The sequence below is a fragment of the Canis lupus genome, chromosome 13 (genome assembly GCF_011100685.1).
Source record: "Canis lupus familiaris isolate Mischka breed German Shepherd chromosome 13, alternate assembly UU_Cfam_GSD_1.0, whole genome shotgun sequence".
Lineage (NCBI taxonomy): Eukaryota > Metazoa > Chordata > Mammalia > Carnivora > Canidae > Canis > Canis lupus.
In genome coordinates, this window is record NC_049234.1 from 62037601 (window position 1) to 62053268 (window position 15668).

The window sequence follows — 15668 nt, forward strand, 5'->3', positions numbered from 1 at the left end:
GTGTATGTGATCAACATGATTTATAACTGTTAATGTTAACTTTGATCACTTGGTTGAGGTAGTATTTTAAAGGTTTGTCCACTGTAAAGCTACTGTCCCCTCAAATTCTTTTCATACTGTATTCATGGGAGGGAAATCCATGTACTCAGCCCACACTTAAGGAGTAGGGAGTTATGATCCACCTCCTGGAGGATGATGAATATGTACAAATTATTTAGGCTCCTCCATTAGAGATTTGCCTTCTTCCCCATGCATGTATTTGTGCAATCATCTATGTCAGTAGGGGCTCATGGATACTTATTTTACATTTTCTGTTATAATCTAATACTATATAATTTTGTTCCTTAGATTTTTCAGCTTTAGCTTTTAGGAGCTCTTTTCCTTGGTTTCTGTATTCTTTTGACAATACATCCTTTGGTGTGTGCGTGGGTGTATATTAGGACTTCCTTACTTTCTGACACTATAAGATAGATGCTCTGACTCTTATATTTCCTGCCTAAGTAGAATCAGCCATTTCTACAAAGAATGCCATTTTTTTTTAAATTAGGGAATGGTTTTAGAAATGAAAAATCTGATAGTCACTAAGTCTGGATGCTTCTAGGTTCTCTCAACAAACCAGAGGAAGGAACTATATATGTGATACTATATATGCACATGTCTATAAATATTTCTTGATATAATAATCTGTATGTGTACTAAGTTAAACATGGGTTCACACTGATGTCTCCAACCTTGTAATAGTATGCTTATTTTCACTGCTTTGTACCCAAGGACTTCACAAAGCCTCTGTACAGGGTGTACAACCAACACTTACTGGATAATTGCATGAACAAAAATATTCTCTTTATCATATTCCCACTTCTGGGCTCCTTTGTTGATTTTCCTTACACTTTAAATTTAAGTGTTCTTTGAAAATACTTTTTTTGTGTAAAAATCTGATAATTGATGCTTATTTGTGTGGACATGCACCTCTGTCATCTGAGGATATGCACACCTGCCTCTCATAGAACCACCTGTGCAAACTCTTTGATTCATAATGGGACAGGACAGGGCTTCAAGGTCTGGCTTTACCTCTCTTTTATAATGGACTATCCATTTCTTTTTTCTCCTTCTTTCGGCCTGGGGTAATCTATCCTAAACTCGAATGTGGTGGTAACTTAGTTTCCATTTCTCAAACCCCAAAAGTTTTGCCTGTAACTTAATGTCCTCTTTATTCCAGGAAGAGTTTAGGCTATATATATATTTGAACACTATATCCACTGTGATGCATCCATGTTCAAAAGCAGTAACGAAGAATAGCCTAATAGTAGAATTGGCAAAAAGCACAAAGTTGGAAAAGAAAAAATTTAGTGGAAACACATTACTCCTCCATACATTTTGTTTCTAAACTACAAATTCCAGTATTGCTGTATCTCCTCTATTCTTCCTTGACTTTTGTTTCCCACAGACTGTCTTCCCCCTTGCTGCCAGTTACATCTTCATTCTTACACTCCTAAAGTCTTTTTTTGTGTTTTGCCATAGTTTCTTGCAAAGATTCTTGGCATTCAAGATCTTGGTAATATGGTCCATTTACTCAAATCATCTTCTTTCCCAGTGGCTGCCCTATGTAAACTACAGGGTATTACACAAAATCATTGATAATCTGAAAACTAGCTCTGTGCATTCCTGACTTATACTTTTGTTTTTACATTTTTTTCTCCTGGTATTAGTTTGACAGTTATTCTTTTTCCTGTAATCTCTCTTTTCTTTTTGATAGTTTTTATGATTTTATAATTGATTTACTGCATTTCACTATGTATCAGATAATGATTTTTGTTTGGCACTAAATGTAGCCTCTAAATCAGAGGACTCTCTTGAGATTTTAGAGCAGTCCTGATTAAATGGCTGATTTCCATCTCACTTGGGTTTTAAAAAAGTTGCTCAAAGTAACAATTGAGGCCAAAGGACTTTATTTTTTATTACAAGTAAAAGCCAGGTTGGAGGTTAGTTAATTTAAGATTAGTCTAGTGTGTATACTAATTTTGAACTCCAGAACTGGCCACATTTTCCTTTCAGGCCCAGACAAGTGGAACTCTCCAGACGAAGAGTCCCCCCTAGTAGCAAAGAGCAGAGTTGCTGACCTGAACATGCCTAGTGATTTTCCTCAAACACACTCAGTAGTAAGTCACTGTGTTTTGAGGTGGAGTGAATAAAGTGACAGAGAGGACAAAAATAGTATTCTGATATTTTTCATTGAGAAGAGAGAAAAATATTCCTACTGAGTCCTCCTTCAGAAAAAAAAAAAAAAAAGACTTCTGTGTCTCATCTCCAGAAAAGTCTCAATCTATCAAATTTTTGTTTTCATATGTTGCTTCCTTCTTTTTTCTACTTCGGGAATGCTACATGTATATTGGAGCCTCTCAATTCCTTCTACATATGCCTCAATTTGTATATTATTCTATATTACCTCTTTGCAGTGCATTTAGGTAAATTCCTGATACTGTTTGGCCACACATTTCCTTATTTATTACCTGTTAAATAAAGATTATCTCATTATGGCAAACACTTATGTATCTTCCTCCTTATGAAAACAAATTGTATTTTTTGGTTAAGGGGAAGGAAGCATGTCTACCTCCAGAGAGATACTTATTTTCATAACCTTTCTTATAACTTGTGAGGATATTGAATTCTGGCCAATATAATGCAAGCAGGAATCTGTTGGGGGCTTTGGGGAGATTTGTATTTATTAATAATGCATTTTTTGGACCTAATTTCATTGAGTTACTGATCCAATTTTAAGTAACACCTATTTTTACACTTTCTGATGTGAAAATAAACCTGGTTTCTTTATTGGCCAGTGACTTTTTAACTTCTGTGAATTGCCTTTTAATATTCTTTATTGGTTTTTCTTTAAAATTATTTTTTGTCTTACTGATAAGAAGATAGTCTATAGTCACTTGGGATTCAATTCTTTGTTAGTTTTATGCATTGCAGATAATCTCCTATTCTGCAGCTCACATTTCCATTTTAACTTTTTGAAGACTATTTATTTATTTTAGAAAGAGATAGCATATGTGTAAATGGGGGAGGGAGAGAGGATCTTAAGCAGACTCTCCTGCTGATGTGGAGCCCCTTGCTGGGCCTGATACCAGGACTTTGAGATCATGACCTGAGCCAAAATCCTGAGCCACTTAAGTGACTGAGCCACCCAGGTGCCCCATCCATTTTCTATATAGTAATCTTTTTTTTTTTTTTGAAAATTTAAATTTAGTGTGGTTAAATGTGTCAATATTTTCCTTTTTGTGTAGGCTATTTGTGACTTGCCTAACCTATTCTGCAATTTTTCCCTCAATTTTAAAGTTTTGCTTTTCTCTGGTTATTAGGCCATATAAAATTGATATTTGTGTTTGGTGAAGTAAGATTTATTTCTGGGTTCTCTATTCTATTCTAATGATCATTTTGCCTATCCCTATCTCAGGGTTTTGAGAATATTGCTTTAATTACTATAGCTTAATACTTTTGATCATCTTCAAAAAACTTTTCTTGTCTAGATATGGAAATACATGCATTTTTAAGATCATCTGTTACAAATTTATATAAAGTTTTATTGGTCTTTTTTATTGAAATTGCATTGATTTCAGAGATTGAGAAAGAAGCTTTATAATATTGAGCCCTCTAATCTATGATCATGGTATATCTCTCCATTTATTAAGATGTTTTTGATAATTTTGGTAATTTTTTTAGATGCTTCAGATTCTTGTGGGATTTTATTCTACTTTGTTGATTTTATTCCAACATAATGAACAATATTTTATTGCTATTGACAATGGATACTTTTTATATTACATTTTAAAAATGTGTTATTTTTATATAAGAATGCTATTGAGTGTGCTATGTTGATTTTGTATTCAGAGCTCTCAACAGATTTCTCTTATTCCAATATTTGGTCCCTTGAGTATGTTTGATTTTGATTTTTTTTAAAGATAGTTTGTATGAATTAATTTTAGGTTCTTCTATGTGCTAGGATTATATTACAGTGGCTAACAAAGTTAAAGCGTGTATTTGCATTAAGGAGCTTGGAGGAAGTCAGTCTAGGGCTGTTTAGTGGCTTATTGGTTTCATCAAGGACCAGACTTCTAATTTTACAGCATTCCTTTTATCCTCATTATTACAAGACACAAGAAAAGTAGATTTTGAAGAATATTTTTACAATATAAGATAATTATCTAGAGAAGCAAATATTGACATTAAGAAAACTATTCAAGTTAAGATGGTCATTTGTTAAATGCCTAAACAGAAATCCATGCTATCCTCTATATAACCATGTCATCATTTTGAAAACACATTGAAAAATAAACCCATGGTAAAGCATGGGATGGGACCTTGGAGTTATTGAGGAATTTTAACAAATTTTTGAAAGGTGCAAAGCAGATGAAAACTTATTTTAAGAATGAAACAAACTAAGCTGTGGATAAGATATGAATACATTAAGTACTGTCTCAGGGCAGCCCAGGTGGCTCAGCGGTTTAGCACCGCCTTCAGCCCAGGGCCTGATCCTAGAGACCTGGGATTGAGTCTGGCATCCGGCTCCCTGCATGGAGCCTGCTTCTCCCTCTGACTGTGTCTCTGCCCCTCTCTCTCTCTCTTTGTGACTATTATAAATTAAAAAAAAAAAAAAAGTACTATACTCAAATTTCAAGGGGTGTCTGGGTGGCTCAGGCAGTTGATTACAGACTTAATTTTGGTTCGGGTCATGCTCTCAGAGTTTTGAGATCAAGCCCCGCATCAGGCTCCATGCTCAGTGTGGAGCCTGCTTGAGATTCTCTCTTTCCCTCTCTGCCCTCCCCCTTTGCTTGCAACTTTTTAAATTTCAGTATACACTTAAGGCTGAATTTTGCTTTGAGATGGTACGTTACATATATAGCTTCTATTTCCACTTAACCAAGTTAGTTTTATTTTATGTTTGTTTCAAATTTTTATTTAAATTCTAGTAAGTTAACATATACTATAATGTTGGTTTCAGGAGTAGAATTAAGTGAGTTTTAAGGAAGAGGATATTGAATTTTGCCAAACATGCATTTGTTTAAAAATTTATCAAGACCTATTGAGATGTGTGTATAGATAAATTTTCTCTCTTTTAAATATTTTTGATTTCTATTTATGTGCATATATTTCCTAATTTTGAACTCTTTGCATTCCTTGAGTCCTCACAATTTGTAAAAGTTTCAATATACTGCTATTTTATACTGTTTTAAAATAATTTCACACACATAAATGGTGTAAGAATCATGCAAAGAATGCCTATATATCTTTCATCCAAATTCTATGATTGTTAATATTTTTCTTAAAATTTACCTCTGAAGACCTATCTAGAAATTTGCTGCTATGGCCAATATAAGAGAAATTACTGCCTGTGCTCTCTTCTAGGATTTTTATGGTTTCAGGTCTCATATTTAGGTCTTTAATCTATTTTAAGTTAATTCTTGTATATGGTTTAAGAAAGTGCTCTGGTTTCATTTTTTTTTTTTTACATGCAGCTGTCTAGTTTTATTGAATACATTTGTTGAAGAGACTTTTTCCTAGTGCATATTCTTTCCTCCTTTGTTGAATATTAATTAACTGTACACCATGGGTTTATTTCTGGGGTCTCTATTCTGATCATTGAACTATGAGTCTACTTTTGTGCCAGTAACATATGTTTTGATTACTATAGCTTTGCAGTATATCTTAAAATCTGAGATTATGATACCTCTAGTTTTATTTACTTTTTCAAGATTGCTTAGCTATTTGGAGTCTTTTGTGGTTCCATAGAAATTTTACTATTATTTGTTCTAGTTCTGTGAAATATGATGTTGGTATTTTGATAGGGGTTGTATTAAATCTGTAGATTGCTTTGGGTAGTATGGGCATTTTAATAGTATTTTTCCAATCTCATGAGCATGGAATATCTTTCCATTTGTTTGTATCATCTTCAATTTCTTTCATCAGTGTTTCACAGTTTTCAGAGTGCAGGTATTTTACCACCTTCCTTAAGTTTGATCCTAGATATTTTATTATTTTTGATACCATTATAAAGGACTTATTTTCTTAATTTCACTTTTTTGCTGCTTCATTACTGGTTTATAGAAATGCAGCAGATTTCTATATATTACTTTGTATCCTACAACTTTACTGAATTCATTTTTGGTGAAGTCTTTAGGGTTTTCTTACATAATATCATGTCATCTGCAAAACAGTGACTGTTTTACTTCTTTACCAATTTAGATGCTTTTATTTATTTTTCTTGTTTGATTGCTTTGGCTAGGACTTATACTACTATGCTGAATAAAAGTGGTAAGAGTAGACATCCTTTTCTCATTCTTGATCTTATGGGAAAAGCACTCCATTTTCCCCATTAAGTATGATGTTAACTGTGGATTTTTCATAAATGCCCTTCATTATGTTGAGATATATTTCCTCTAAACCTACTTTGTTGAGGGATCTTCTTCTCAATGGATACTGTAATTTGCAAATGGTTTTTCTGTATCTATTGAAATGATTGTATGATTTCTTCTACTGATGTGCTGTATCATGTTGATTGACTTGGGAATATTGAATCATGCTTGCATCTCAGAAATAAATTATTCTCAAATGTGATGAGTGATTCTTATAATGTATTATTGGATTTGATTTACTAATATATTGTTGAGGATTTTTGCATCTTTGTTCATCATGGATATTAGCCTATAGTTTTCTTTTTTCTTTCTTCTTTTTTTTTTGTAGTGTCTTTATCTAGCTTTTTTTTTTCTTTTTTTTTTGTTTTTTTTTTTTTCATATAGCTTTTATTTATAATACTCCAAGCCAACAGCAGCAAAGCACTTCAAATGAATAGTTATAACTTCAGGCATTTTGTCAAACAAAAGACTTCGTTCAGCTTCAGTATAATAATGGCAATTTTCACAGAAATATTTATCTTCTCCTACAATCCTCTCCAGTGAAGCAACTGTGAAATTGCCCATCTCAGGGTCTTCATTTCTGTTTTTGGCTCTGGAGAAATTTCAGAACTCTCCTCTACTTTGGAAAGCTCATCTTCTTGTACTGGCACACTGATGTCCTGAAAATCTTCTCTTCTTTCTGTTAAACTTTCACATTCAAAGCAATGACTCCTTAATACCAGCTGACCTTGAAATAATTTCTCTACTAGCTCAAAACCAATTTGCTCTGCACCTTTGTTTATGGGCTTAACTTCATTAACATTAACGGGCTTAACATTATCCCCTGGAGATTCAAGTTCACAAGCATTAGTTGTGTTATCATTTTCATACTTCCCCAAGTCCTCTTCAAGATCATATTCATTTTCTTTCAACTGTTCTTTGGATTCCTGGTTTGTTGTTATTTTCCCCAGACTACAGAATTTAGAAAGAATGCTGGGTTGCTTAGTTGCAGGCTTTAACCAATTTATTTTAACTCTTGATTTCTTTTGTGAGGGTCTTGCATTTTCATTTTCAGAAACACACTTGGGGATTATTTTAGAAGGAATCTCTAATGTATCGCCTATAGCTTCCTTTTTTATCTGGTTTGTCTCTAGTTCTCTTCCAATGACTGGTGTTCCTTGGACACTTTAACTTTTTTCTGCATGTTACCAAATTCAATGTCATTTTTTCTTTTCCCATTTCCTTTTGGGAGTTTTTCTTTATAATCTTCAGAAGGCCTAAGATTGTCCATCTCTATGCTGCTACTACCACTCATTTCCTGTTTCTGATGAGGTTTTTCTTCTATCTTAGTAGATAATTCTACCACATTTTTTACTTCTTCTTTTTTTAGGAGTTGGCATGTTTCTTGAATGTTTCCCAAAATACATTGTAATACTTCCTGTGCATCATGCTGTAGATATCCTTCATACATAGGGTATGAGTTCCCTGAGTGTGTTAAGCAGTCACCTTGGCTGGTAGCAAGTTCATCAGTGTATTTTTCTGGATTTAAGAGAAAGCTAGCCTGAAGCTGTTCAACTGAAATGATCAAGGACTGTAAACTGCATATTAGTTCATAACTTGCCAAAGAATCTTCTTTGCAATTTCCCTTATCTTTTTGATTGGCTTCATCTTTTAGGGCTTCTTTCTTCCTTGAAGAAAAGTGGTAATTGAGTCCGGCATCCGGCTCCCTGCGTGGAGCCTGCTTCTCCCCCTGCCTGTGTCTCTACCTCTCTGTCTCTCATAAATAAATAAATAAAACCTTTAAAAATATATCCATTAATCCATTGGTATTATTATTTATTTCAATGCTTAAGTTGTCCCAGCTTTGGCCATTTGTGAACCCCTTTAAGCTAGAGGTGAGATAAGAAATCTAGAGTGGTCAAAGTTGGGAAATGCCCTTCCCCTTAGGTGGAATGAGGCTCTGGACTTAACCTCCTAAGGAGAAAGGTTTTTTTTTTTTATTTGTTTTGTTTTTAAAGATTTGATTTTTTAAAATTATTTTTTAAAAGATTTTATTTATTTATTCATGAGAGACACAGAGAGAGAGAGAGAGAGAGAGAGAGGCAGAGACACAGGCAGAGGGAGAAGCAGGCTCCATGCAGGGAGCCCGATGTGGGACTCAATCCCAGGTCTCCAGGATCACTCCCTGGGCTGAAGGCGGCTCTAAACCCCTGAGCCACCCGGGCTGCCCGAAAGTTTTTATTATGGAGATGAATATGGGCATATTTCAAAATGATTATTTTTCTTCTCCCCATGCCCAAAACATAAGATTTCATTTGGTTATTTACTGTGAGAACTTGGTGGTATTTCTGGAATAGAACCTGCAGAAATGTGACTCTCCTCCAATAGACCCCAGTGTGTTTTCATTCACATGCTAATGCACACTCAATCTCTAGCAAGCAATTACAATTACTATTTAAATGTTCCTCTCCAGTTGTAGCTCCAGTGGCTTTTCTTCTAGATAATTCTATCTCACCTGTGTCTCTAGATTTCCCTGTCTTTGTATATTTTGGAATAGCAGTTCACCATGCAACCTTGATTTTATGATGGGTCCAAGAAAAGTTGTTCAGAGTTGTCTTGTTGTAGGGATGAAAGTGACAACTTCTGAGCTTTTGACGTTATCAGAGCTAAAACTTGAAGTCTAGTGAATTGATTTTCCTTTAAAATTTTATTTTTTTATTTATTTTATTTTTTAAATTTTTATTTATTTACGATAGTCACAGAGAGAGAGAGGCAGAGACATAGGCAGAGGGAGAAGCAGGCTCCATGCACCAAGAGCCCGACGTGGGATTCGATCCCGGGTCTCCAGGATCGCGCCCTGGGCCAAAGGCAGGCGCCAAACCGCTGCGCCACCCAGGGATCCCCCTAAAATTTTATTAAAAAGTTTATTTTGTTAGTTTTCAGTTTATACCATAATTGAGAGGAAAAGACAGAGATTCCCAATACACCTCTCACCCCATAATGCTTACCCTCCTCCATTACCAACATCATTCACCAGAGTGGTAATTTGTTACCAACTGAATTGTATACCCAATATCCAGGCACTTTAATGTATTTAAACTATTTTTCACAAAACAACAAATATGTGAAGGAAATAAAACAACAGGTGAATCAAATATGAGCATACTTCCTGCCTTTTGTTTTCCTTTTCCCTCCTAAATGTGAAGGCATTTTTAGATATAAAAATAAACTGTTTTCAAAAATAAGCACACAGAACATAACACTAACTATAGTGCATCTCCTTTTATTGTCTCCATTTTACAAATGAGTCAGTCAAGTAGACAATCCTGTGCTCAACATGCTGGGTATTGGGTCACAAAAAAAGATGATAGGGAGGAAAAATGTAATTGTATTAGATAATGCAAAACAATAACTGCAACATATTCTCCTGCTTCATAAACTTTTTATCATAAGTGCTGAGTTTCCCATTTATTTGATTTGAATGTGAAGAAATAAATTTAAACTGAAACAGTCAGATTTGGCAAAATACTAAAGCCTAAACACTTTTGGGTAAGCTGATACTGTTACAAATATTTAAAAATGATAAGATTATATTGTTACCTATTTGTTTTGATCAAGTTATAAAATGGATTCATAGGAGTTGATAAAATATAACACAACTTAATATTAAACCCAAGAAACTTAAATGTTGACCTTATAATATTTGTACAAATATACTAAATTATCAATAGATTAATCAATCGATAATCTTAGCTAATTTTTAATATATAATGGCTCAAGCCATTCCATCAGCACTACAAGGAATGGAAATGAATTTTGAGCCACAGTAAACTGAACTTTCTGTTTTTATCTGTTTTTATCTGTCTTAACAGGTCTAATCATGGCTAAATGTAAGCATGTTTAAATATTAACTTTAGTTAAATTGAAAATGAATTTTACTTCATTATGTTAGAAGGTTCTAATGCTGATTTAAAAAATAACATACAATTCTTATTTATGTAAATTCTCAAATCTCTTTGGTTACATACTCTTTATTTGGATCCCTTCCATCTATATTTTATAACAGTAGGATTATCTCATAGTAATATTACAATACAAGTTTATTTTCACTTTATTGTGACCTTTCCCCTAGAACTTATGTATACTTTCTTTGCTTTTTCAAATCTCTTCACTTAGCAAATATCATTGGGAATAACTCCTGGATGTGAAGGAAAAGAGGAAATTTTATGTTGTACCACGTCTGTGAATTTTTTTGAAACAAGGCATGAGAAGCAGGTATCTTAAATTATAATATTGGTTCCAAGAAGCTATTGAGGAAGAAAGAGGGACTGTTTGTAACATAAGACATTGCCTGTTTTTGTTTGTGGCAATAGTAATTGTGGAAAGGGCACTAGAAAGTGGTCAAAGGTTTTAGTTGGGTAGGATACTTATTAGGTTGGACAAATTATACAAATCACTGAAGCTACCTTGAGATTCAGTTTATTCATTCACAATAACCTTATATTATTAGGTTTTTATATAAAATGTTATCTAGTGATCAATTCCTGTTGGGATGTTTCACAACTTTCTAGCAAAACACAAAGTCAAAACCAGAAAACCTCAAAACATTGAAAAATAAAAATAAGATAGAGAAATTAGGTTGGTGATTTTTAGATTTCCTTCCAAATCAATTTTTCTGTTATATGAATTTTTAGTAACCTAATGACATTGCAATTTCTGAGGGCTGCATTTAACCTCCACTGTGTGCCATTATCCTTCAAAAATTTCAAGAGCCGATATTTGGTTGAATTGTAAATCAGTTTGAATTAGGTCATTTCTTAAAACTTGATATATTCATTCTAAAATGGTGTATATGTATAATTTCAAGAATCTGTGAAATTTTAACCTGTGGATGTTATTAGGCATTATGTTAACAGCAGGATTTATTCAAGTAACTTTCAATAACAAAATGGTATGATGTATTCAAATTATCCTAATGTTCATCTAAGTACAGGCTTATGGATAAGAAATGTTTTAGAGTTCATATGCATGATCCTCTGAATCAAAGCAACCAAAGTATACTTAATACTTGGGAATTTCCTTCTGTACTATAATTTGAATGCATTAGATATAATATGATTTCTGAGGAAGCTATTATGAAATATAGCATTAAAATTTCACTGGCTTTCTGTTTCTAACCAAGTAGGATCAATTGTTAATAGAAATTGCTCTCCCCTGTAAAACAACTACAAAATTGAACAAAATATGAGACAGCTATTTTCAGACTTTGGATAGTAGGCGGTGCAAGACTATGCCTACTAAAAGAAGGGGAATGAATAAGGTGAGTTCTACACTTAATGCAGCTTTCTGGCTAAAAAATATTTTTGGCCTGCAGCAGAAGAATATGGAAGATACTGCACCTGGAGGTTAACTATACTTTGCACAGCAAGTTATTTCTTGAAAAGAGATCTAATGGCATACTTCAAAAGCTACCACAGTCCACACCTTACAAATTAAAATTCCACTTCTTCATACATGTTCATGGAGCAGCTCCACAGAGGTCTTTCTTCTTGAGGGGAAACTTAGAGTCTCCAGTTAGTTCTCTAAGCCTCTCTTCTGTCTTTAAGTTTTGTTTTGGGGCCCACACCAGTATTCACTGTCTCCCTCCACCACTATCCATCCTAAATCCTCTCATTCTTAGGTTTTATCTGCATGTCTTGTCGTCTTACCTGTTGGTGTGACCCAAACCCATTCCTGAAGAATCTCAGCCCTTGGAAAGTACCCATTTTTTAGGCATGTGTCCATTCATTTATAATTTAGCAAAAGAGTCCCAAGAGATACCCAAGTGGATCAACTGAGTTTTGCACATTCTTTCACATTCTTTTTTAAAGATTCTACGTATTTATGAGAGAGAGAAAAAAAGAGAGGGGGTGCAGAGATATAGGCAGAAGAAGAAGCAGGCTCCCTACAGGGGATCATGCCCTGAGATGAAGGCAGGCGTTCAACCACTGAGCCACTCAGGCTTTCCTCTTTCCCATTTTGTAAAAGCAGACCTACCTTTTCTTTGTGATCAAGGTAAATTATTTCTGCCAAGATACTGACTCCTCTTCTCACTAGCTGGTTTCCGAACAAGAGAAGTCAGAATACCTACAGGACAGCCACAGTTGTCCCTCACTATGTCTTTTTGGCAAGGGTTCACCTCTCTTTAGGGATCAGAATCTCTAATTGTACGGAATCCAGAGATGTGGCATAAGAAGCACAAATTGCCTCAGTGAGTCACTGGGAGCAATGGTGAGTGTAACTTTAGACTTCCACTCTTTGGTTCCTGGATTCACATAGCCTGTCTGTGAGAGTGGGAGAAACAGCCTCATAGAATTTTTAGCTGTAGTTTGTATACTGCATTCTGAAGAGTGGTCTACCATTCTTGAAGTTCTTGCCTCTGAGCTGGAGCTTTAGCTGCAGGGTCACTCCAAGGTTTATTACAGCAGTTGATATGCTATGTAAAAAAAAAACAATGGATCTCATAAATTTGGGGCTACTTATTCAACTATTTCATCGTGAAATGGGTGCCCTGGTCAAATGCTTTATTTTGTGGGATTCTAGGCTTGTGGATTAGGCACTCTATAAACCCATGGATAATAGTACTGACTCAAGTTCTGCAGGCAAAAAAAGTGAGCCCATATCTGCAGCTGTACTTTTTGTAAGAAAGAATTACTAGCTTCTCCAGCATGGAGGAGGCCAAAAAGCATAAACTTATCACAAAGCAATGGGTTGGCCTACTTGAGGAATAGGGCCATATAGGGTTAGTGTTAGTGTTAGTGTTAGTGTTAGTGTTAGTGTTAGTGTTAGTGTTAGTGTTTACTGCTGACAAGTTGGAGATTGAGAGGCAGCAGTAGCTAAATAGGCTTTATTAAATAGGGTTCATCTTGGTGGTCCAATATGAAACCTATGTTTCTACCACTGTGGCAAATCTGGTGCCTATGCTAGTTCTGGGGTGGCCAATGGGAAGTTGTGGCTTCCATCAACTGGCAAGTTCATTGTTCAGTGGGTCTTCCATGGCAGGTGCTTTCTAAAATATGTTAATATGTGATAGTGAATTCTTGACACTTTGTGCACATTACCATATGTCCATCCATATGTTTCCACTTCAGAACTCTTTGTGTCCAATATTCCAATGTTTTCTTTCCATGTTCCTGGCCAGCTGGCCAGGCTTCTGGTCACTTTCCAGAAATCCATATATAGTTTTCATCTATGCCTACTTGTTTTTCCACACAGAGTAGATGCCAGGTGAACCATTTAAAGGCCTGTCTATTGGGAATATTTTCCTTATTATTGTCTCTCAAAACCACCCTTGCATGTGGCTGTAATTCAGCTGCCATTCATTTTTAATTTGCACCTGTATACTGATTTAGAATATCTGAAATCCAAGCTCAGGTTTTTCCTTCTCTTTCAGCTTGGCCTATAGAATACTCGCATCCTCATGCCTATAGATAGGAGCTAAACGTGAGATGCTGGTATAATGTTGTAGGGTAAAATGAGGCCTGGGCCTTCTACTCATGTATTCTTTTGATGGACTACTGCTTACAACATCCACATTTATGACTTGGCAGGTCTAACATAATCCAGGTCGAATGGATACTGTGGTCACATATTGACTGAATGTTTTACGGTCACGTTATCAGGGTCAGTAGCAGGCCAGGATTTGTTTTGCAAAAGGTGTTGAATTCACTGATGCAGGTAGAGTAGCCTTATTGCAGAACCTAAAGGCCTGCATTATGATTATCTTGATGGAGCTTGACATAAACATTAACACTGTATCTCAACACCCTTGCCACATCTGGCCCCACAGATTTTGCCCCATGGGATGGACTAAGTGGAAAGGCTGCTTCCAGCACACTTTGAATCTGCCATATGGGTCTTTTCTGCTCCAGGCTTTACTCAAGCTGGCAGCCATTAGTATCACCTATATTTGGGCCAAAGCAATATTCGTAGGCGTGCAGTGCATTGCCTCCACAATCTAAAGATGTTTACTGTTACTGTGCTGCCTCCTTTTAAGGGGGCAGCAAGAGTGCATGCGAGATGTAAAAATTGGTCTAATATTACTTCTGAGATGGTGCCCCAGTGTACTGTACCCCTCATCACTGGGCTCCTACAAAATTAATGGACTCTTAATTGGGTTAATTTTCTATTCTCTGAAGCACATGTGTCTTATCAGGACTTTCAATGTGAACACCCCTTGCTGTTTCTGACTAGATGTCATAGATATGATGGATCAAGATGATATTTGGCAGGATGTTCAGGTGGAACAGATTACCTTGGAATATATTATGCAGAGGGAGGAAGAGTTAACTCACCTCTGGTGCAAAGTCGTAAATGAGTATTTTTGTCCACATCGTCTGAAAAGCTTTTTTTTTAATTGTCTTTTTGAATTGACATAGAAGAAGATGCACTTTCAAATCATTGTTTGCATACCCAATGCTTGTAACCATATCAATATGTTCTAGCAATAATACTCTTTCCAGCATAGCAACTATGATTTAGGCCTACTACCTAGTTGAACTTGCAATTGTTTATAGTCATTTTACATTATCCATCTTGTTTTCTGCAGGGACCATTATCTACTAGGACTAGACCATCTCTTAAGAATTATGGTAGGGACCACCACATCTACACATTTTGGATACATAATCTAAGTTTTTAAATATTTAACCTAAATATTTAGATATTAAATATAGATTTTTTTTTCTCTTTAAAAAACTTGCTATTCATTATTGAAGAGAATGCCCAGCTCCTTTAGAGTATATTCAAACCCTTTCCTTACCAGGCCTCCCATTTACCCAGCTAAATTAGGCAAGCATATGACCCTATTTATCAAATGGCATCCAGGAGAGGAGGCAAGGGAAGCTTCTGATGGGACATCTGTTAATATTGTGGATAGAAGCAGTTGTATTGTCTTCTACACAGGGAATATGCTAACTCTTGATAGATACCCTGATACAGAACACTTTGTTGTTGCTATTATTACTTGTTTTCAATTCTTCCTATGTTTTCAAAAAAAATTAGAACCTTTTATTTTTTAATAGATCAATCTCTTAATCGAGTCTACCACCCATACAGACACACACACACAGCTCCTGAACTTGTTACTAGGCTTACTGCCTGGCATCATCCTATGCTTTTCCTTGGTTGTCATCCTTGAACTACCTCTACTATTTCTGAATTTAGATTATGTTTCTCCTGGATCTAAAGTCTTCCTTGTTGGTATACCTCTTTTTGGGATTCACAGATTCTAATAAT

At 35.2% G+C, this 15668-nt stretch overlaps 1 pseudogene; it reads right to left on the bottom strand.

Annotated features, from left to right (window-relative positions):
* Positions 1–6800: 6800 nt before the first annotated feature.
* Positions 6801–14764, bottom strand: LOC611833 (annotated as a pseudogene).
* Positions 14765–15668: the final 904 nt, after the last annotated feature.